General features: G+C 27.9%; 1 protein-coding gene across 5 annotated transcripts in view; it reads left to right on the top strand.

The window, feature by feature from the left end:
* The window catches only part of LOC142319147 (rhombotin-1), a 728,716-nt gene extending 706,393 nt beyond the window's left edge, over positions 1–22,323 (top strand). For all 5 annotated transcript variants that reach the window (XR_012755112.1, XR_012755113.1, XR_012755111.1 and 2 more), the window contains one exon: positions 21,972–22,323. The gene's annotated coding sequence lies outside the window, so the exon portion shown is untranslated. The remainder of the gene's footprint in view (positions 1–21,971) is intronic.
* The last annotated feature ends 492 nt before the right edge of the window (positions 22,324–22,815 follow it).

Genomic DNA, 22,815 nt, shown 5'->3' on the forward strand with positions numbered 1-22,815 from the left:
TAGTTCGTTCGTCCTGGAAAATCTCAAGGAACTGTTAATGGAAAACCAAAAAATGTAAAATGAAGTCCTTCTTTAATAAACTGTTATGAGATAAACAGTTACCAGTTATCAAAGGAAAACAACAACGTGTCCAATTTTCCTTAAACTGGTTTTCAATTACTTGTTGTTTATAATACTCCTGTAGTCCTCACTACTCGTAAATAATTAAATTATAAAGATCTAGATCTTATTAACTGTTAATTTTAATAACGAAATTAGTCCGTTGTTTATCCAAGTCGAATCACTGCAATGTAAATGATACTACATGGTACTTTTTAGATCCCAGTTTATGATGCAGTTAGATTGAATCCATTTTTAGTTAAACCGATTGTATCATATTATTATTATTTAATTTCTATCTTATTTCGGATGTAATATGAGAATAATTTATAGAGTTCAATGAAATAATTACAAACCACTAGCACGGTGGTTAATGAAAAATATTAATTTGATTAATGTGTTTGTTACTCTGTCAGAATATATTTATTTGAAATGGTTTGATCAGTGATTCAATAAAAGTATGTTAAAAAGCGTTTAGACTATTTAGCCCATGCCAAAAAGCTTATGCCTATTAGGAAAACAAAATATCTTCTTAACTAAGTACATAATTTATTTTTTACTTATGATGAGAAATTTTGGATAATGATTTTATACTTTTATTGCTGCATTATTCCTAGTCTCTGATGTTATGTAATCGATAACTGTTCAAATTCGAGTAAATTATTAAATCTATACATTTTTTGTTTTTATAAGATAATTTTCACTTGCAAAGTAATGAATTTCGTTTAAACAAATCATTTAAGTATAAAAAATAAACATTACCCTTCAAGTAGACTGTTTTTTTTTTGTTTTATTCTTCCTTTTTGTTATTTAAACATAAAACAGAAGGATATTTATCTGAAAAAGCTATGTATCTTTCATCAGGCCTAATGAATGGTTTCAGAACCTCCTACCCTTTAACATATTGGAGATCGCTCTTTCTAGATTGAACTCTTCTATCAGACGGTAGGGGGTGAGATTGGTAGTAGTTGGAATGAGGGGTAAGAGCGGAAGATATAAGGCGGCACTTGCATTGATAAAAACAGAAATTGAAAGAATTCTTTTTAGTAACTTATAAATTGTGAAAAATTAATGCCATCAATGGATTTTTGTGTTTTTATTAATATATATAAAAAGCATAAACGATCTTTTTTATTTTCATTTTATGATTTCTTGAATAATAATATATTATCGTGTGTACATTTTTATTGAGAATTATTTAAGTGATACATTTTTTTTTTCATGATACGATTTATTTTTATTGTACTCATTTTATTGTGGTCTCTTTTTTCTAAGTTTAAATTTTCAATACATTTACCACGTCGTAAGCTTGATTTCTATGCATCAGTAAACACGACATTCAATTTAAACTGTTTTATTATCTTGTTACGTCCTTCTACGAAATAAAGGAAGTATTGTGATCGCGAAAATTTTCGGTTTTCAGATTACAACGAAATAACCATTTTGACCATCCCTGAATCCATTTTGACTAGTTATGGCATGATGTCTGTACGTACGTATGTATCTTGCGTAGCTCAAAAACGATTAGCCGTAGGATGTTGAAATTTTGGATTTAGGACTGTTGTAACAGCTAGTTGTGCACCTTCCCTTTTGATTGCAATCAACTGAACCAAAAATATCCAAAAAAGGCTAAAATCCAAAAAAAAATTTGGATTTTGGACTTTTTCTTAACTGCAACAATAAGTTTTCTCATTAAGAGATTTTCAACTATATATCATAAATGGTACTTATTTTCATTGGTTCCAGAGTTATAGCCAAATAAAATTTTAATTAATGAAATATTTGGATCTTACAAGGGGAAGACACATCGGTTCCAATCAGACTTCATCTCCCTCTCTCTTTTCTCATTTAAATATATTGATTTATTAATAATTATTAACCTCCGATTGTAAAAAAATGTTTACGATGAATAATAATTCAATAACAAAAAAAAGATCAAAAATTATTGATGAAGTAAAATTCATGTACTTTTCATTTGAAAAAAATGTGCTTATGTAATTTAATAAGCGTACAAAGAAGTCATGTGTTGTCCACATCAATTTTTTTTTATTAATAATTTATAGCCGATTCCTCATCCTAGTTTTTATGGTTTAGCTTCTTTTGCCTGTTGATAGCAGAATTTTGACGTAAAGCCAAATGCCTTAGTTGATTTACTGTATCTCATTCAGTCTACATTAGTTACGCTAATATTATCACTCCATCTTGTTTGTGGTTTACCATATGGTCTTTTCCTTTCATGTAGTTTCGTTTATAAAAGAAATAATCCATTTTGTTCTCATTTAGTTCTGCCTTGAATCTTGAATCTTTATCAACCTTTTCTCTGAAGTGCAATTTTACTGGGAAATTTGGTAGTTTTTTCTTTGTTATTTATTCTTTTATTAGTAGCCGTATTTAAAATTTAAAGGTTTAAATTACAGGTCTAGAAAACAGCTATGAGACTGATCATAATCTCCATATTTTCTAATATACTCTAATACTTTCCGACTAATGATTATTTTTGCACTAAAGAAATATTTTATTTTGTTCTTTCCTATTTTTATTTTCTGTTTGAGTACAAATGGTTAAAAAGATTGGGATTTAAAACATCATCATAAATTGATTGTATTAATAATTAATTAACTTTTCCTAATTTAATCACCGATATGACTTTTTACATATTTTCATAACAAAAACTGAAGAATTCCTTGAATCAGAATCAGTGTAATTATAATTTTTTTTTTTTTAAACATGCTTAACTTAAATGGAAACCAATACTCGACTTTCCAATATATTGTGAAAATGTTATCATGTATTATTGGGTATTTTTTTTTATATTTTCAATATATTGTAAAATTCTTTTACATCACAGGCTACTTTTTGTAAATTCATATGAGAGAGAAAAAAAACACATTTAATTATTGATTTTCTTCTTTTATTAGAAAGAATGACCACAAGAATATTTTTAACACCTTGACTGACTATCATTTTTTTAAAATATTTTCAATAAATATATTTATTTTTTTCCAGTAGCATTTACCTATACATATACTTATTATATTTTTATTTTTTACCGCAGTATTTAATTTACAAAAGGTTCCAATTTACCAGAACCATAAGTAACATTGAATACAAAAAAAAAAATACATGACATGCAAAGAGGGTTTTTTTATAATCACCGGTATTTTTCATAAAGCTTTTTTTATCTCTTTCTTTTTCAGTAATTTTATACGTACCCTTGTGGACTTAATGGTAGTATCTTTGTGAACAATAAACGTATAAGGATACGCTAAATAAAAGCAATAAATTAAACATATTATACTTTTATATAGTATTTTTACTTATAAAATTTCGAATTATAATTAGTTGACAAAATGTGTGTGTGTGTGTCTGTATTTATTATGAGAAACATTTTTATTTATTCTGTATATTTGTACAACACAACTATGGGTGAGATCCAATAAAGTTACTGGTAATTGATAATAAACTTTATAGAATGTGAAAACTGGCATTCATTACCCGGACTTGAACCCGAAACCTTTAAAAAGTAAGAAATGCTACCATGAAAATCGACGGATTATGAAACGTATTCATCGAAAGAAGTTATATTTAATTATCAAAATGTGTGCGGTATTGATGCACGTTTTATAGCAAACCTTTATAATAAACCTTTATAGTAATAGTAGATAGATATTTAGAGTTCCAGCTGAACTAGTTATATTCTTACTCTGTTTAAGGTTTTCTGTCTCTTTTTGACTGTCCTTGACTATTATTCTATAGCTGGGTTCTAATTAACTACATATTCGGGCTAGGCCATCCATGGATGTAACAAGTTGAAGTCTCAATATATGAAAAAGCTACGTGGTTTCCTACGAGTCAGTTGTTAAGAAAGCTGTACAACATATCTAGAGACTTCTGGAATAGTATAAATATAATTTAACCAAACTTAACCTTCGTTCGCATTGCTCGTAACTTTGACTGATTACCACAGTAATGTTTCGAGTGTTTAAATAATAAATTCAGTAATTATTGCAATTATTTATTATTTAAATAATCAAAACATTAACTGTTAATTAGTTGAGGTTAGCGAACCTAGGTTAAGTTTGGTTAATTTATATGTGTAATTATAAGCAATAATGCTTATATTTTTAATATGTAATATATGTTAATGATCCCGTAACTTTGAAAAAACTTCAAAGTTACGGGATCATTTTGGTTATGTTCGACGGGCTAATAGATAAGTACCAAAAAACAAACTATTCTGCCAATGGCCGATGTTTTCATCCATCATCTGGACTTTTCACGGCTTTTTACCTAATTTATTTATCTGCAAACATTCCCAGCTTGTGTGTAATTTTTTACCTTATCATAGAAGATAGTTGGTAAAATTTTACTTTAAAAAGATGATTAGTGGTTTATAAGAACCTTAAAAATTAATTTTTAATTTTTTCCACTCCCTCATTGAGGCTTTCTCAGAATTATATTTCTTTTGTAACGGTGATCCACCGTTCCGAAATATAATTATTCAGGGGATAAGGAAATTTATATGTAAGATGTATGTTTTTATTTTCAATTACTAGTTTAAATCTTTAGGCTTTATAAGTCTAAGCATATAGATTTTCCGACTGTATTTATAATTATTATTATTTTTTTTTTAATTTAAAGTCATTACTTTTTTTAATGAAGGTTAATGAATGAGAATGAATACTTTTCTTACGGACAGAATTAGTTTTTCTCTGTTTTGTAATAAGTTTTAATATTTTAAAGACGTAAAGAACTGTCGTTTGAAGTAGTTATGCCAAAAGTGAATTTATTTACCTTTTAATTAAAAAGAATAACGCAGAAGTGGAGTGTAATCCGGGCGGAAGTAATCACTATCGCTAATGGAGACGCCTAACTGTTCATTTCGCCTAATGTTTTCGATTAGTCTAATGAAACATTTGCATTTCCATCAGACCGAGCTAGAGTTTGAGTCAGTCGGTGCGAGCGAGAGAGCGCGCGGGCTTGTGTGGCGCGCGGCATCGGCGGCGGCGGTGTCGGCGGCTCCAGTGTGCTGCCTGCCAGCGAGCTCCAGCTAGCAGCACTCCGCCACCGCTCGGCCCCGCCGTGCACCTCCTTGTTGTTAATTGTGTTCCTCTACTCAACCTACTTAAGCTAATTGCTTCTGATATCCATCACATGACCTGTGCTAATGCCCGACACTCGATTACCCTAAAAATCCAATTCTGACTCTTACTTATTGCTTCTTTGTTCTACACTATTTATATCCACCTATCTGTTCCATTATGTTAATTGTGATTAGATAATGCATCCAGTGATCAATAAAACATTCTGTCTTTTTCCAATCAACTCTTTTACGCTCAGTTTCCATTACTGGAAAGCTATTACTGCATCCATTTTCCTAATAGCTTTTTGCTTTTTAATAAATTTACTATCACTTCCCTAAACAAAATAACCAAATCGCTTCGGTGAGATTTCTTTAATATTAATTTTAAATTGCGGTAGGTAGGTCCTTTTAAAATTACATATCGTTGGTCTTACATTAACTAGATCGATTAATTATATAAAACCTTTAAGAAAGAAGAAGTTTATTAATAAAGATCATATTTTACATTAAAAAAAAAATATATACATATATGTTACAACGTATTTAAGTCTTAGCCTATATTAAATAGTATAAAATAATTAAAGTCATCATTACACACGAGTAAATGTGACTGTTATACGATTAGCTAATAATTTTATTAAATAAAAACTAAAATAGGAAAAAATTACTACGATATATTTTTATTATACCAGAATTTTTAAGTGGTTGTTTTAAAGCTTTGCTTGATACTTTTTTTTACATTTAAAGTAAAATTAATTTAATATTAGAATACATAACAGTGTTTATTAATTTTTTCCTACTGCTATTACAAGATAGAGCCCAATTCATCCACCTTTTATTACGATGCGATAAAATTAATTTTCCATCATATAAAAAATAATTAGTCTAAAAAATCTGTTTAGATAATATTTCAGTTTACGAATTCGGATGAATTAGAAATGAAAATGATTTGATCTGAAACAGTTTCAAGAGCACTCTCATTTTTCAGATGTCTACATTTAAAAAAAATTGATTTTCTTGTTTACCTTTCAGAAAATATGGTAATCCTACCTCGTTGTATTATTGTCCTCCCCGTAGTTTATTTTAGAACGTTTCTTATTTGAAAACTCTGCATAAAATTGTAAATATATATCTTCAAATGACTATTACACTTGAAAAAAAGTGAAACTGTGGCTATAAAATTAAACGTAAAAGTTACAGAAAAATATACGTATTTGAACTACAAATATATATGTTTATATTCATGGACGTATTTTTTTTAATAAGTATGCCTATTTGAAAAGACTTTGTTTGCTTGTTTGTTGTTCTGTCTACTGATTCAATAATGCAGTTGCAAGTTACGTAGGTGACTACGTTTATAGATGTATATTTTATTTATATTACTTTATTTTTTATTTACTAACAGATGAAGAAGCATTTTATGTAATTCTGACGTTTTAGCTGAAAACATAAAGTCAGTATTTCGAATAATGAAGAAAAGTAAATATGAATGATTAAAACGATACATGTAACAGCTATGTGGCCTTTGCCTGAGGGTTACATACCGAGTAAAGGTTTGTTCTGATGAATGACTCTTTTTTTTTAAAATAAAAACAAAATGTAAACAAACACTTCAAGAACGGCTCTATATATATTGTATCGGATAAAACATTTTCTAATTAAAATTTTTTGACTTACCCTATATAGATGGAAAAATTTTTCTCTTACACCACTTTTATGTAGGACCATATAAATAGAAGTGAAGTGCGCAAATATTGATTCTGTGTAACATGTTTCATTAATCAAAATAAATCGATCCGGCCTGCTGAGAACACAGAACTCTGTCTGTCTAAACATACAATACACCGGAGTTGAATACAAAAAAGAAAATCAATTTACGTTGGAGAGACCCTAAGTGATTAAAATGTAATTGAAAGCAAACAACGAACAGTGTTTGTCCATGCTCGGTGACGACTAGAAACCTCAAGCACTGGACACACGAATTCATTTGCAAACCTGAGCCACCAGTCACACAAAAAAAAAGCGCCGTTCTGTGTTTATTAAAGTGTGTAATGTGTTTGTGATGTGTAATTGAGAACCGATAATTCAGTACGGCCCAAGGCGTTACGTTATTGAACTGACATCGGTCCATCTCTCAGTGTTTGATATCGCCCACAGCTAAGGTTAACTTAACTTCATTTAACGAAAAACATGAACTTTTACAATATCCTTGTATGCATTATTTTTCTTCAATTACGATACGGTAAAATATTTTTTTCAAATATAATTTTCGCAGTAAATGTATCAACCATTGGAAGAGAAAAATCTATTTTTCGTTTACCAAATAATTTTGTGAATGTATAAATAGTTGTCACTTAGATATTGTCAGTAAATGTTTACTCTGTCTGTCTCTCACACACACACACACACACACACACACACACTTTTTTTTTCAATTATTATAAACAAATTTCTCTGCATGTCATTTTTTTAAATTCAAATTTATTTATGTTTCTGGTAAATTGGAACTATTGTAAATTAAGCGTATGGTAAAAAAATAAATTTAACAAAATAATCGATATATATATTGTTCTCAGTATTATTAAAATTCAATAGGCATGATGCATAAAATATTTTTTTTTTACCTTGGAACTGACCACTATCAAACAGGCAGGTGGATTTTTAGATAGTGGAAAATTTATACAAGCAAACTAAATACCAGAACTGTACTGTGAAATGATACAGTCATAGAGCGTACTCCAGGAAGGTTTTTGCCAAATACATCACATCTGCAAGATTTTGCAAAGACCAGGGATTGCTTTATTATTGAACTTCTTCACTGCTGGCGGCCAACAGTAAATCTTTACTGTTAACGTTCTTTTCCTGTTTCTTCTTCTAAATAAACATCTTTTTTATTCCATAATTTTAATAACTATTATATCTTTATCCAGAAGTCTTAATTGTTATTCGTCTCATACTCCGCCTTATCGTTTATACCAAGCATCGTTACTCAAATTTACTTCGGTTTGAAATTTAAAATTTTTCGGTTGCTGTCTAGTAATCTCTTTTTATACATGTTAATTCCGTTAGGAAATTTAATTTTTTCAATTTTTTAAATTCATTTAATATTTATTTATCTTAACCAAGGAGAAAAATAAGTAAACCACTGTAATTCATAGCGAGTGATAACATAAGAGTTTAATATGTTTTAATAGCTTAATAATTCGTTGCATTTATATTACTCAAATAAAATGATGCGATCTTTTTAAGTTAGGAAAACTTAAGGACCTACCGACTTCTTGTATATATCAATTACTTTTATTAAATTACTTAAATATTTTTTTAAATTTTATCTGGAATATTCGGTTCTTTCTATCGATTCAATTTTTTATACGGTATTATATTATTTTTTCCTTTTTGTTGTTCTTATTCTAGAAAATAATCTGAATGTATTAAAATTATATTATTAATTAAATAATAAAAAATAGAATTAGATCCATCTATTAAAAGACGATGTTATTTATTTTACTCGTAAATTGTTAATTAATTAAAAATTTCATTATTACTGAAATTATTCTTCAATTATTAAGTAAGGTATTTCCGAAAAATCTAGTATTGGAGATCCTATTTCAAGTGACAGTCTATAACATGACTTACTTATTCCTTCAGTATGGAAGCTGATTGTAAATAAACGAATTCAGAAAAAAAATGTTTTATATGTAAGTTTTTATTTTATATTTGATGTTTTGAATTGCATATAGTTGTATGATTTGATTATGACTTTGGGAAACTTGCCGTTTGAAATAATATGATCGATAACAAAAGAAAAAAATAATAACGATAAATATAAAACATCATCCTCTGTATTCATTTTAGAGAAAATATTTGAACTGCGATATGCATTGACAATCGGCTGTCATCAGAACTAATCAATAGCTCTAAACAAAATAGCGAGATGAATATAATTATGTTATTGATTTTAAAACGGTATTATCAATAATTGAGACAACTTGTCGCGTGTCGTGTCGACCTACTCCCCTGAATTATTCATATTATGCTACCCCTCCAGTCGAACCCATTCCACCTTGTAAACTCTCACCCACCTCTTCTTCATCGGCAATCGCTGAATAAACGTCACTTGCTTCCGCTGACACAACAGTCTAACCTTTCTGCATTCTATTAAATTCTTCCTTAATGTGACAGACGTTAATAAAATTTATTCTACTTAAGGCTTAAACATACAACAAAATTTTTTTAAAAATTTTCAAAATCTGTAGTTTGTTAAATTCTTTAAATGAAGTTATTCCTGTCGCTTAACAAATTAATTAATTTAATTTCAAACACTGCAATAAGTGACTTAAAATCTTTTTCCCATTTTTTAAAAAATGTGTTTGAGAGGAAGTCGGTTGATTTGCAATTACGTACAAAATAAGTGTTAACGACCACATAAATTATCTAGCTGTTAACATCTTAGATAATGGGGAAGATGTAAGGCGATTAAAGCGTAATTTAACTTAGGAGCCTAATAGTGATACTCAGGACAAGGCTTCTCTTCTTAAAGTTGTGCATCATCAAAGTATTTACGTTTATGATCACTTATTTTTCTAATTTTATTTATTCCTATGTTATGTCTTTTTATGTTGTGGTTTTATTCATAGTACTGGACATTATTATGATTTTTAGTACATTACTGCTGGATTTTATCAATGCTTATGTTATTTATGATTTACTACTGACGTCTAGAATGTATTTAACAAGGGAACCTCCTTTATAAGCTGATTATTGTGATGAAATTTACTTATGGTTTTAAATTTACGAAAACGATTATAAAAATACTCTGAAATTATAACTTGAGAATAACAAAAAAAATATATAAAAAAAAAAAAACATTGCCATTAATTATTTTTATAAATTATGATGAAATAGTGATAATATTTATCATTTACTATTAGTTAGTAATTTATCATTAAATTTTAAAGAAATAAATTTTGAAATGAATATAATTATAAGAAAATAAAATTACATTGCTAAATGCAAAATTTGAAGTACGATAGGCTACGAGTATATGTTCATTTTGTAAATTCGATTTTTTTTATTTTTAAAGATTAAATTTTAGTTTACGTTTAAAGATTGTACTCTAAGTGTAACCTCTTTTGTTATTAAAGATTATATTGAAATATTAAAAAATTGTAAAAAAAATCTTATGAAATTTTAGATTTAATGACTTATTAAATACTTATTTCATACTTATTAAATGAGTCAGTCATTTAATAAGTATGAAATAACGAAGCTATATAACGCAATTAAACAGGAAATAAGGGTAAACAAGTTAACGTTAGCTCTCATACGATGTAATGTATTTAAATGTCCTTCTGGTAGACTAATGTGACTTAATAATAAAAGTTTATATTTTAAAATTAATTTTTTTAACATAAGGTAACTTTATAGGGGGTGGAGAAATTCATGATTATGTAGGATTACCTTCTGTTTACGAAGAGATCCAAAAAATTAGCTCGCAGTACAAAAAGTGGTTAGATAAACATGTAAATTATCTAGCAGTAAATCTATTCGACAACAGCGATGACATCAGGTGACTGAAACGTTCCCATGTGCTGGATCTGGGAGATGTTACCAGAGGCGCGACCTGGCAGAGAAACGTAGGAGTGAGAACACTGGATGACTCTGTCGCTGCATAGTGAACGTCACTTAGATAGCCAACGAATTACAGCTATTTTTTACTGACGAATATTTGTTTTATCTGCAGTGCTACACACTATTTTTATTTTTTTAATTTTTCTTCCTGTCATTTATTTCCAATGAGATGTTGAACCTTTGTTTACTTTAATGAGGGATTTCTTCGGGGACCTCCGCTCACGTGATTATTATTAATTAAATTTACTTATGGTCCCCTATGTACAGATTGTAAATGCTAAAAAATAAACAAAACAAAAAAAATTTGGTAATTTGTATTAAAATAACTTTTTAAATTATATTACGACCCCGCTATAACTCGGATAAAAATAAAGCGGATAGAAGGATGTCCCCCAAAAGAGAACTGTTATCAGATATTAAAAAAATTTCCTAATTTTTTTTTTAGGTATATAGAAACGTATTTTAGCTACGTTACGTATTTAGCAATAAATTAAACAGAATAAATAATCCGCTAATACGTTTAGCTTTATGAAAATACACGTAACTATATAAACAGGAAGATAAAAATATATAAAAAAATTATGTTGAATTTTTACCTTCCGATGTGTTGTGTTAATGTAATAATGTGTTCTAATAAATTAGTTCTGTATATTACTTTACGGTATTTGGAATTTAGATCAGTTACTACAGTACTGTATTTTCAATAGGCTATAAGGGGAAGTATTTAAATATTGTACAATTACCGTAGTTTACCGTTTAAAAAAAAAAGAAGTAAAACTGAAGTCCAGATTCAAAAATATAAATACGCTACAATATATACTTAGTATTTTTTTTTACAGTTTTTTTAACTCATAATATTTTCATTTTTAATTGTAACATTCAATTACATTTTAATTGTATTACAATTTTAATTCAATTGGAATTTTTTTCGTTTATACTTTATCGTTGATACAATGCGGTTAGCGTATAACTCGGTTATAACAGATCTCTCAGGATGGCTGTGTTATAGCGGGGTCGACTGTATTTATTTATCATTGGAACAAAAAATTGTTACTAGGAAGGGCAAGTAATGAAGGCGGTTTATAAATAATTCTCATGGCTTATCAATGAAATGTCTTAATAGTTACTTAAGTTGACTATATTCATTATTGTTATTCAGTTAATTAGATTTTCAAATAGAAATTAATTTAAAACCTATTATTTTTTTAACAATTTAAAAATTTAGCTATGTAAGTGAGGTAGATTTTATTATGAAAAAATTGTAAATGAGAATATGTATGAGAAAACATAAAGTAAAATTTATATAAGTGGATAAAGATGTATGTAATAATATAGAATATGTACAAAAATAGAAATTGAGAACTAAAATGTAATAATTTTACATAACTTTGTCTTATTCTTTACTTCACTATCAATTAAGCAACTATAATTAATCGATGATTTTTTATAATATTAAAAACTATTAATTACAAAATTAAAATGTAAAACTACATTTAGTTTAGTGTAGTTGTGTTATAAAATATAAAACTATTATATAATAATAAAAAAAAATTTGTTGTATTGATTACATTGGCTAAATACAAACTGGAGGCGCCTTCCTTGGTAAAATATTCCGGAGGTAAAATAGTCCCCCGTTCGGATCTCCGGGTGGGGACTACTAAGGAAGGGGTCACCAGAAAATTAAAAAATAACATTCTACGAGTCGGAGCGTGGAATGTTAGAAACTTGAAAAAGGTTGGTAGGCTAGAAAATTTAAAAAGGGAAAACAAATTGTTGGGGATGTAGGATGTAGAGGGTATACTGAAATGAAACGACTAGCACTAGAATAGGGAATCTTGGAGAGCTGCATCAAACCAGTCAAATGACTGAAGACAAAAAAAAAAATACAAACTACATCAACATTAAACACTTTACGTAAAATTAGTATCCTGACACCGGGCTGTTCTAGTGGTTAACTCGTCATTGCAAATGAGCTGATTTCGAAGTCGAGAGTTGTAAGGTTCAAATCCTAGTAAAGGAGTTACTTTTACACGGATTTGAATACTAGATTGTGGATACCGGTGTTTTTTGGTGGTTGGGTTTCAATTAACTACACATCTCAGGATCGGTCGACCTGAGACTTACAAAACTACACTTTATTTACATTCATACATGTCATTCTCATTCATCTTCTAAAGTAATACCTTACTGTGGTTCCGGAAGCTAAACAGAAAAGACAAAGAGTATATTGATTAAAATTTATATAAAATAAAATTAACCTTAAAACAATAGGTAAAATTTATTTTTGTATGTCAAAAGTTTTTTTTACAAAATAATAGATATCATCTGTCGTGTATTAAATTAAAAATTCCTTAAATTCGGGTTGGAGATTTTAGTTTTAAATTATGAAGGCGTTTTTGAACACTTATAATTCAGTTTGGTAGGAATTGCGTTAATGAGTACATAGAACTCTGGATAAGAGAATTGTTCTTTGTATCATACTTTACCTTACATTAGGAATTTCTATGAACTTTTTATATGCTACTTTTCATGATACTTGAACTGTTTGGTTTTTAAAATACCTAAAATGGATGCAGTTGAAGTGGAATATTACATTTTCTGAATTGGTTTGTGAAATTATCCTTCTAAATGTTTGCACTTTAAACATCACACTCTAGTTTAACAAAAACTGTACTTTTGCATAATACAGTATAATCATTGTATATTTATTCAGTATTCAAGACAGGTATTAAACTTAAAAATAAGAACAGATTTAATCTTACGATATGACTGTGCAGTTGGTCCTTCCACATCAGCGCTCGTTTACAAACGAGGGTTAAAAGATTTGCAGGTGAAAATAATTTTAAATTAATTTGTGTATTTTAATCATTTTCCTTCCAGTAGATAAATTTTAATTTAGGCAAAATAAATAAAAAAAGGTTTAAGAAACCTAAAAGTAAGCTATTACTTTTTAATCCATCATTCATTGTAGAAACGTTGTTATTCACAGATGTGAAAGTAGTTAGTAAGATAACTGTGCTGATACCAAATATAAATTAAATATGCATCAATAAAACACTAGACCTGGTCGAATTAAGTATTATTTTATTTCTTATAAATGTGATCAAATTATGCTATATAAATAATGTAAAATAATTAGGTTTGTGGGATTAAGTTTTATAAAATTTTTTTTGTTATTTTTAAGTCCAGTTTCCTGATAATAGCATTAATAAGTCAGTAGGGGTTAATTCAACATTTTTGAAACATAGTTGAAAATCGAAACCAGAACCTTTGATACAGCAGACAAGTACGCTATCGCTTGAGCCGTTTAGATAGTCGGAACAGAACATTTCTGGCACATTTTTTTTCTATTAAAACATTTACTTTACATAATAAGAAAATTTTATGTTATAAAAAATTACTAATTGAAAATAGTTTAATTTTCATTTCTTTTCTTTTGGGCCTTTATTTATAATTACTCGTATTTTATTAAGTGTTCTTTTCAACTTTTGTCCAAGATTAATAATTATAAAAAAAATTATTTTATTTATTTCTACAAAAAAGTTAAATTATATATTACATATTTAATTTTTCATATTTGAGTTTCAAGCCGGTGAACTCGTATATATTTTTATGGTTTTAATAAAATGAAGTTTAGTGTTACGCTAAGTAATGTAGTTTCACTAAGTAAGTTAGAATTGCCGTGTAATGAATTGTTTGATCTTTCAACTGTACTCCCAGTTTAACTTTCTAGTTTTGAATTGTATTAATCTAAATGACAGTTACAATAATATCGTTGTAAATACGAATGTAAATGCGATGTTTTACATGAATTTATTTTCAAACAAAAACAATTACTTTATGATGTATTTAAAGATATTTTCTGTAAAATCAAGTTTTCCTTAAAAAAAAAATTAGAATAAAAGACAATTTTAATTAAATAAATTAAATAGTATTTTTATAAGAATACAAAACTTATGTTTGATTTATAAAATCTAATTCAACCCGATCCACTGGTTTTAAAGTTAGCATGATTGGCTGATAAACTAAAGTTCTAAAATTAATTCGTAGCGTGAATGAAAATTTAAAAAATAACTGCGAGGTATAAATAAGGTAAATACTCTTATTACTTTCGATTTCCGAAAAATCAAATATTCTTAAAAAATAGGAGGCGTACTGCCTTCAATAAAAATTCAGAATTCCTAATAACTGGTAGAGATAGATAAGAAGAAATTATTACACTATGCCTAAATTTTAATACAACTTCATAATTGTTGGAAATGTAATTATTAATAGATTTACGCTATTTCAAATCAATTAGGTCATCCAAAGATAACTACGCTTTAGTCAACCAGTTAAATTACCGTCGGGTGTTGTTTATTACAATTGGCAGGGCTTTTCACAGCACCCTAGGATTGTAAAGAATTTAGTATGAATGCACTTTTAGAGAGTTGAGTGCATAGAACTGCGTTTTCGAATAGGGAGGTGGATGAACGAGCAAAATACATTTCCCCTGTATAATTCATTCCTGTCCCATCCTCGGTAATGGATAAGAGTTGTCTTCATGTATTTTCCACGAGATGTCAGCACAATCTAATGCACTTTGCCACCTGACTATCAATATCAGTCATTAACACTAGAGGCATTTACAGTTCGTTCGATGTCTCTGATTCAGACAAAAAGCAGCGGTTGTTGCAGAGTTCATCATTCGTAGATTGTATAGGCTTGTATTTATACCTCACTTTAACCGCTTATCTAATTTATTCGTGAGAGACCTATGTTACCGTTCACACACAAGCGTTGGAGAGAATACCACGAGAAATTCGCGAAACCGCATTCTAAAATTGATACGAATTTTAAAACATGTGGTTATGTAACGCGTGTCGGTAACATATCCGGGTCGCTGTTTTGAGCTTTTGAAACGTCATAAGAAGCTTGATATTTAATATATTTAAATAGGTGTTACATTTTTTCAAGTCTACCGGAAATCTACTTAGTAATTTAAAATATCGTTAAATTTCAAGATTTTTAAACTCGATTTTTACGTAATAAAATAATAAATTATAATTTGTTTTGTAATCGTGAAACAATTCTAGAAACCTAGCAAAGATGATATAGTTGACGATTTTTATTATATTTTTTTTAATTTTATGTTTATTGTGTTTTACTGAAAGAGATGCAACAAGATTAAGGCAACAAGTCTTATTTTTTGTTAAAAACTTGATCAGTGATTCATTAAACTTGCGTCAGTTTTATAGTTTCATGATTAAACTACAGTACCGATGTAAAATACCTGTTTTTCATAATTTAAACATTTTAAATATATATTAATTGAAGTAACTATTTCTTACATGTTTATTTTTTGCAATGATTATATTTCTTTCCATTAACTCAATATAGATAGATTGATTAGAGGACTAATTTTTCTTTATACTTGTTTACAATTTTCATTGAAATTTGAAAATGGTTATTATAGATAAATGATAAATCGGAATAATTGTTGAATAAACAATGAAAAATTGCAAGCAAAATTTTAAATTTATTTTAATCAAGTATGATTACATAAGAATATGCATACAAAGAATTACATTATTTAATCGAAAATAATTTTTGTGCTTGTCAGTTGGCAGTGAAAATTATCCTAAACTATTATTTTTGACAAACTAAACTTAAATACTTAGAGTTTAAAACCAGATTAATGGGGACCAATGTTACCAGAAGTTACAAATGGATATAATAACAGATTCATTGAATCTTTGGCGAGTTGCTACTAAGAGATTTCAATAACTTGAAGTGGATTAGATTAAATAAGAATTTTTCTGCAATACGCACTTTATTAAATCAAAAAATAAATACTACTGAAAATAATTCCTTTAAAAAAAAAATCAATTTTACATAAGGATTTCAAAAAGGTTCATAACAGCCCATCCGTAAAGGTTGACTTTTTATTCATTTTCTGGACTTTTGATAATATAAACACGAAATCATTTACTATTTTATTTTATATTAGTGTCATCTGGGTAGAAACCACTTTCATCTCGTACGCCATTGGAAGGGACTGATATTTCCTTAGCCCAGAAAAACTAATTTATAACTCATTATTATTTCTACGTTTGGCTTTTTTATTTTTGCTAGGTTTGACTTATTTTCTAAATGAATCGTTATTAGAATGACTTTAAGTTTATCACAGTGGTAGATGTGCTTTTAAATTTATTTAATAGTAATTTTAGTATAAATAGCCTAAAATATTGTCATCACATGCTTTTAACTACATTTTATTACAGTTGGCCAAATAATCTTATTTTACAACATTTGAAGTTGTGAAGATTTATATAAATTTTTGCTATTCCATCAAAATGATTATAAAACATCCTTTTTAATAGAAAAATTGATAAATAAATAAGATAAAGAAGAAAGATTATAAGAGTAAAATGGATTTACAACTTTGTCCATGAAGAAAAGGGTTAACATTTTTTAATAAATTTTTAGTTTCATCTCTTGAAGGGGAAAGAGTTAAAATCATACTTTTTTATCCAGTGCCGGGAAAATTAAGAAATATTGTCTTCTTTTATTTTCTTTAATTCAATCTGATTAATAACTACATAAGAAACTGATTTTTTCTAATAAGTATTTTTAATGTATTTTAACACTTCAATTAAAATTATTATAAAAAAAGAGATAAAGAAGTAAAAGTCTTTGTTTACGGTTAAGTGGTATGATAATATGTAAATGATATCGAATGGTGTAGGCTATCTATATTTTGTAAAATTTGTGTTGAATTATATCCACGTAAGATGATAAAATATAATTTTTAATTTGCTATTCAAGATTTATACGAATATTTGTCTTTATTTTAATTTGTTATTTCTTAAAACAAGAAAATAAATTAATAACGGTTAGATAAGTCTATAGGCTGTAATTTTTGGTTTTATAGAGCACGGAGTAGTTAAGATTAATTAATAATGCAGTTTTGTGCTGAGAAAGCTTGTGTTTCACCATTATTGCTCGGAATTATTTTGCGAAAGGACTTTTCACTTAATGTTTGTCTAGTAACGAACAGTAAATGAATGAGTGAGCAAAACGAGCCGTGAGCGTTGTATATGAAAGGATCAGCGTTAGTTTTCGTCGATGTTTGGTGGTGTTACATCGGTACTATGGTGATCCTAGTGTGTTTTTGTTTCTTATGTACTTCTGGGCCTGCCGGTTCATTTGTCAGCCCGCCGGACTTCCTTATTCACCTCTCGGTAACGGACTAATAGAATCCGCATAAAGCGGTAACAACAAGCGCTCGTGAAAGTTTAATTGGAATGCATTGTTTGTAGGGTAATATTAGATTTATATACGGTAGGTCCTTCCTTCAACAATTTATGGTTACTCGAGGTAATCTACGGTAAGGGCAGCCAGCAAGGAAAAGGAGAAGGGTAGGGGGTAGCCTGGCCTTATTAACAAAGAGCCCTTGACGTAAAGCGAAGGTAATTGGGCTACCTAATGAATAAATGAGTGGACTGACCCAAGGCGGGGGTCAGTAAATGAAAAGCACTCTCCTTTATCCAGAACTGAAACTGTGTGTCAACATTACCTCCGGGCGTACAATACACACTTAACGTGCACCCGAACCTATCCCCCCTCTTCAACCCCCTCGGTTCCTTCAACTGGATATACGTTCTAAATTATTTTTACACAACACTCGGCAAACTTCCTTTGTTACCCGGACTACCACCTCCAGGATTTTACTAAACTCTCTTTGTTAATTTACACTTCAGTAAATTACCATCTCCAAACTCTTATTCCACGGTATACAGTTCTCATGTAAACTACAAATGTCTTGCTTTTTATTTGGAAAATTAAATTACCCTAATACAATAATTTTACTGTTTATTGAATAAAACAAAGACGAAACGATTAATTAAAATTTTATATTATTATATGAAATAGCTTACGTAAATATTATAAAACTCATGAAGTAATCTCTGCAAGAGTGTTGCTTACAGCTGTAGGGAAGACTAATTTCTGGAAATTTATACATTTTAGAATACACCGTATTCTAAAAGTAAATAAGTTTGTTTATTTTTTACTTAGTTAACATATTTAAAAAAAAAATATATGATTTAATAAAAATTGGTTTTATTTATTTTTTATATGGTGAAATTAACAAAAATATATGCTCTACCTGCGTAAAATTATTGGTGAATAAAAAAATTAAATAACCATTTTCATTTTAAAATGGTAATTGACTATGAGAAAAATTTGTTTTAAACACAAAAAATATCGTTATTTAAACACGAACTTAGCTGTTTTATGTGTTCCACATATTTTTTAAATTTATTATTCTTCTAAAATTATATTTTTTTCCGAAAAATTCTAGTTAAATATTAATAATCTCTTTATAAGTTAAAACACTTATTTAATTAAAAATTTATTTTTTTGTGTAACTTTTAATTTTTCTTTCATTTTGCGTGAGAATACGCTTCCTGTTAATAAATGGTATTTTTTTTTATTTTTACAGTTGTATTTTGGAACAAATTTCTTGCAAATAAATATTTATTTTTATCTTGAGAATTTATCTATTGTTTGTTTTTTGTTTTTTTTCAAGGTTCGAAAATTTAATGTCATATCGCTGAATTCATAGAACAAATATTTATTGCGAAATTGAATGAAATAAAATAAGTGTTGTTAAAAATGTGTTTATCTTAAAAATAATTCGTTATTTTCATTCTCTAATATTACTTGTTTGCAAAAAAAAATATCAATACATTTAAAATTGGAAAAATGGATTGACTTGTCAAGCCGGTCGGTAGAATTAAAAACTATTAAAAATATGTAATAAGAATATACAAATATGAATATAAAATATCTTTATTTTAACAAAGTATCTTGAGAGATAATTTATTAGATTTTCTAAAAGAAAAAAAATTGGCGTCACCTAATTGTTCTACAGATGTCTTTTTAAATTTTCGAACAACAAACAACGAATCAAAAATAGTTGTATAATTAAAATTTAGAATTAAGTAGCTTATTTTTTACCAACTTTTCAAAAAGTTGTAAATGAATGGACTGACCCACTAATTTAATTTAAAACTAGTTTAATTTTTAATAAAATATTTTCATTTTATTATTTTTAAAGGATAATTGTCATGTTTTCGGTTTTAAAAACTTTGTGTGAAATTTAATAATTTTTAAACAAATTTCTTTTCTAATATTATAATTACGTTTGTCGCATAAATTTCGTTCATTCAATTATAAACAAAAAAAACAATAAGTAAAATTGGATGGATAATGATCAAATTAAATATCGCATATCATTGCAAATCCTGCGTGATATGACGACTGTCAAGATTCATATTTTAATCAAGGAATGGACCAACTGGAGAATGAGTCTCGTCATATTCAGTCAGGACGTTGTTAGGTACAGAGGAGGTCGTTATGGAAGGGGGACAGTTTGTGAAATGTAGAAGTGAAACTATTAGGTGATGAGTATTGGTTTTCAGCAGATTAAGATGGATTGGAAGATTGGTTAGTTGGATTGTGGCATACTCCTATGCACTCCAGGAACACCATTACCTTGATTGCACCATTAGGCTAATCTGCATGCCATATTCTTTTACATCTAATTAACTGTGGGGTGAAATTGTCGTATAAATTTTGTCTGATATGTAATTTTTTTTTATTTTTTAATGATTTTTTTTTATTTCTTCCTTTAAATTAAACATAAAAATAAAAAATACAAAAAAATAAAATAAATTTAAAATGAAGATATTTTAAATAATAATATAATTCTTTTTTTTTTATTTGATATAACTAAAATGTTTAATTTTAATAGTTAAACATTCACTGTCGTAAAATTGTTCTCCCACCTTGGTTGGTTATCCCACCTCCTCCCGACCTGAGAGATATTCATGAGAAGATGCATGAATTTTGCCAGATTGTAATTAACATTCAATTGAAAAAAAAAATTGTAACAAGTTATAATCTAGGAAGCAAGAATATAAATTATCCATATCAAAGAAAAACAGCAGCAGTAACTTTCATGTTTCTTAAAAACCAATATTTTCTTTATGGTTAGATTCTTTTTTTTCTACAATTATTTATTGTGTTTTTTATATCAATTTTATTGTATGTGTTTAACTTAATATAATATTTATTTTACGTATTGACTTAGAATATTTATATTTGTTACTTAATCCGTGAGTTATAAATCAGTGGGAAAGATGATTGTATATATATTATAAAAAAATCAAACATTTATATTTTTTAAAAGTCTTCTCGGTTGTACGTTGTACTTTTTAAAATTTAAATTGCAAATATTATTTTGTTGTACTTTACGAATTGTAGTGTCATATATTGATTATTTTTTGTAAAAAATTGATTCTTTTCTTTATAAATCAGTTACGGTTTTCCTAAGAAATACCACAGTATATTTTTCTTCGTTTTTTTTTTAATACGCTAACAAGAGTTATGTAATAAAAGTCTTAGTTGTATGAGGAATTTAAAGGTTTTTTTGAACACGTTTGGTTTTTCAAAATTGAGAGCTTTGCTACTTAGGTACTTTGTTATTTTAATTGGAAGTGTATCAGACCAGACGACAATCACAGATTTTCTTTTATAGGAATTTAGAATTATTCTTACGATATTTATCTACTTCTCAGTCACCACATACGAGTAGTTTTTATTCCATATCCTGTGCTGTTCGGTAATTTAACACAATAATTTGGTGTAAGATAATTTTTCATAATTTTATATTTGTAAAGAGAGATGACTAACTGTAAATGTAAATAGTAAATGTAGAACTGTTCTCAATACTAAGGTAGTTAGATTGTGTGTGACAATCTAACCCAACATCACAGAGAGAGCAACGTCTGGAACTGTAGACTATATACAAAGTACCGATTGAAGTTGTAGCAGACAGGATAAACATTAACCCACATCTACCAAAAAAAAGAAGGAAATATACTTTTATAATATAAAAATAAGAAAATAAAGTTTCTGAATTGACATATCTATGATATCAATAAACGTCAAACAGATTTTTTGCAAAAGAAAACAGAAAATTATTATTGTTTAGGTCAAATTATTTTCTGTAATTAAAAATGTTTAATTGTTTAAAATCTATTCTAAACTGCACAACAGTTTAGGATTTTTTTAATAAAGATAAATAACAATTCTTTTTTATTTGTTATAGGTTGCGTCCTGGGATCGGCGTAACATGGGATATAATCATATCGTCTCGTAACGTTGATATCAAGACTATGTGGGGACCACCATCTTATGAAATTCAGCATAAAAAGAAATATATAATTGCTGAGTTTAGAGAGGCTGTTGCTCCGATAAAGATATAATTATAACAATCAGAGAACTTGTATATAATAATATAAATCTGTCAGATTCTACTGTTTTTTTTTTTGTTTTTTTTTTTTAATTGTTATTTGAATTTGGTGGTGTTCGATTTGATGATGGGATGAGTTGAAAACATATCTGTTTTGGAGATTTTTAAGATCTGCCATTCGAACTGAGTAATGTATGACTGTGTTGGCTCATCTTCGGCGTTATTTGTTATTTGAATCGTCTGTTGTAATTATATAAATGTATTATAATAATTAATTAAATTAAATTAACGGGCGCAGAACTCTAATAATCTTGTGATCTTTCTGTAATTATTTTTTCACGCAAATCTTTTTGATCACTACTTATTAAAAATAAATATTCGATCACAATTTAACGTTGTATATAATATGCCGCTATTTTAGTGTAATCGGAATAAGTATTACATTTATAATACTTGTGTAAATTATTGTGGAACACCCATATTGGCCTCCATGATTGTATTTGCTGTATCCTGTTTCGACCTACATTTAGGTATATTTAATTTTTATGTACTTAATATTTTTCATATTTTAAACTGGATAATAAGAGGTATGCACTTACCAGTAAGAGATATTTATTTATTTTACTTTTTTTAAGTTTTAAGTCATTCGAAAAACGAAAATAAATATTTTTTTCTTTTTATGAAATCAGGAGATTTGTTT

Source organism: Lycorma delicatula, chromosome 2 (assembly GCF_047948215.1).
Source record: "Lycorma delicatula isolate Av1 chromosome 2, ASM4794821v1, whole genome shotgun sequence".
Classification (NCBI taxonomy): domain Eukaryota; kingdom Metazoa; phylum Arthropoda; class Insecta; order Hemiptera; family Fulgoridae; genus Lycorma; species Lycorma delicatula.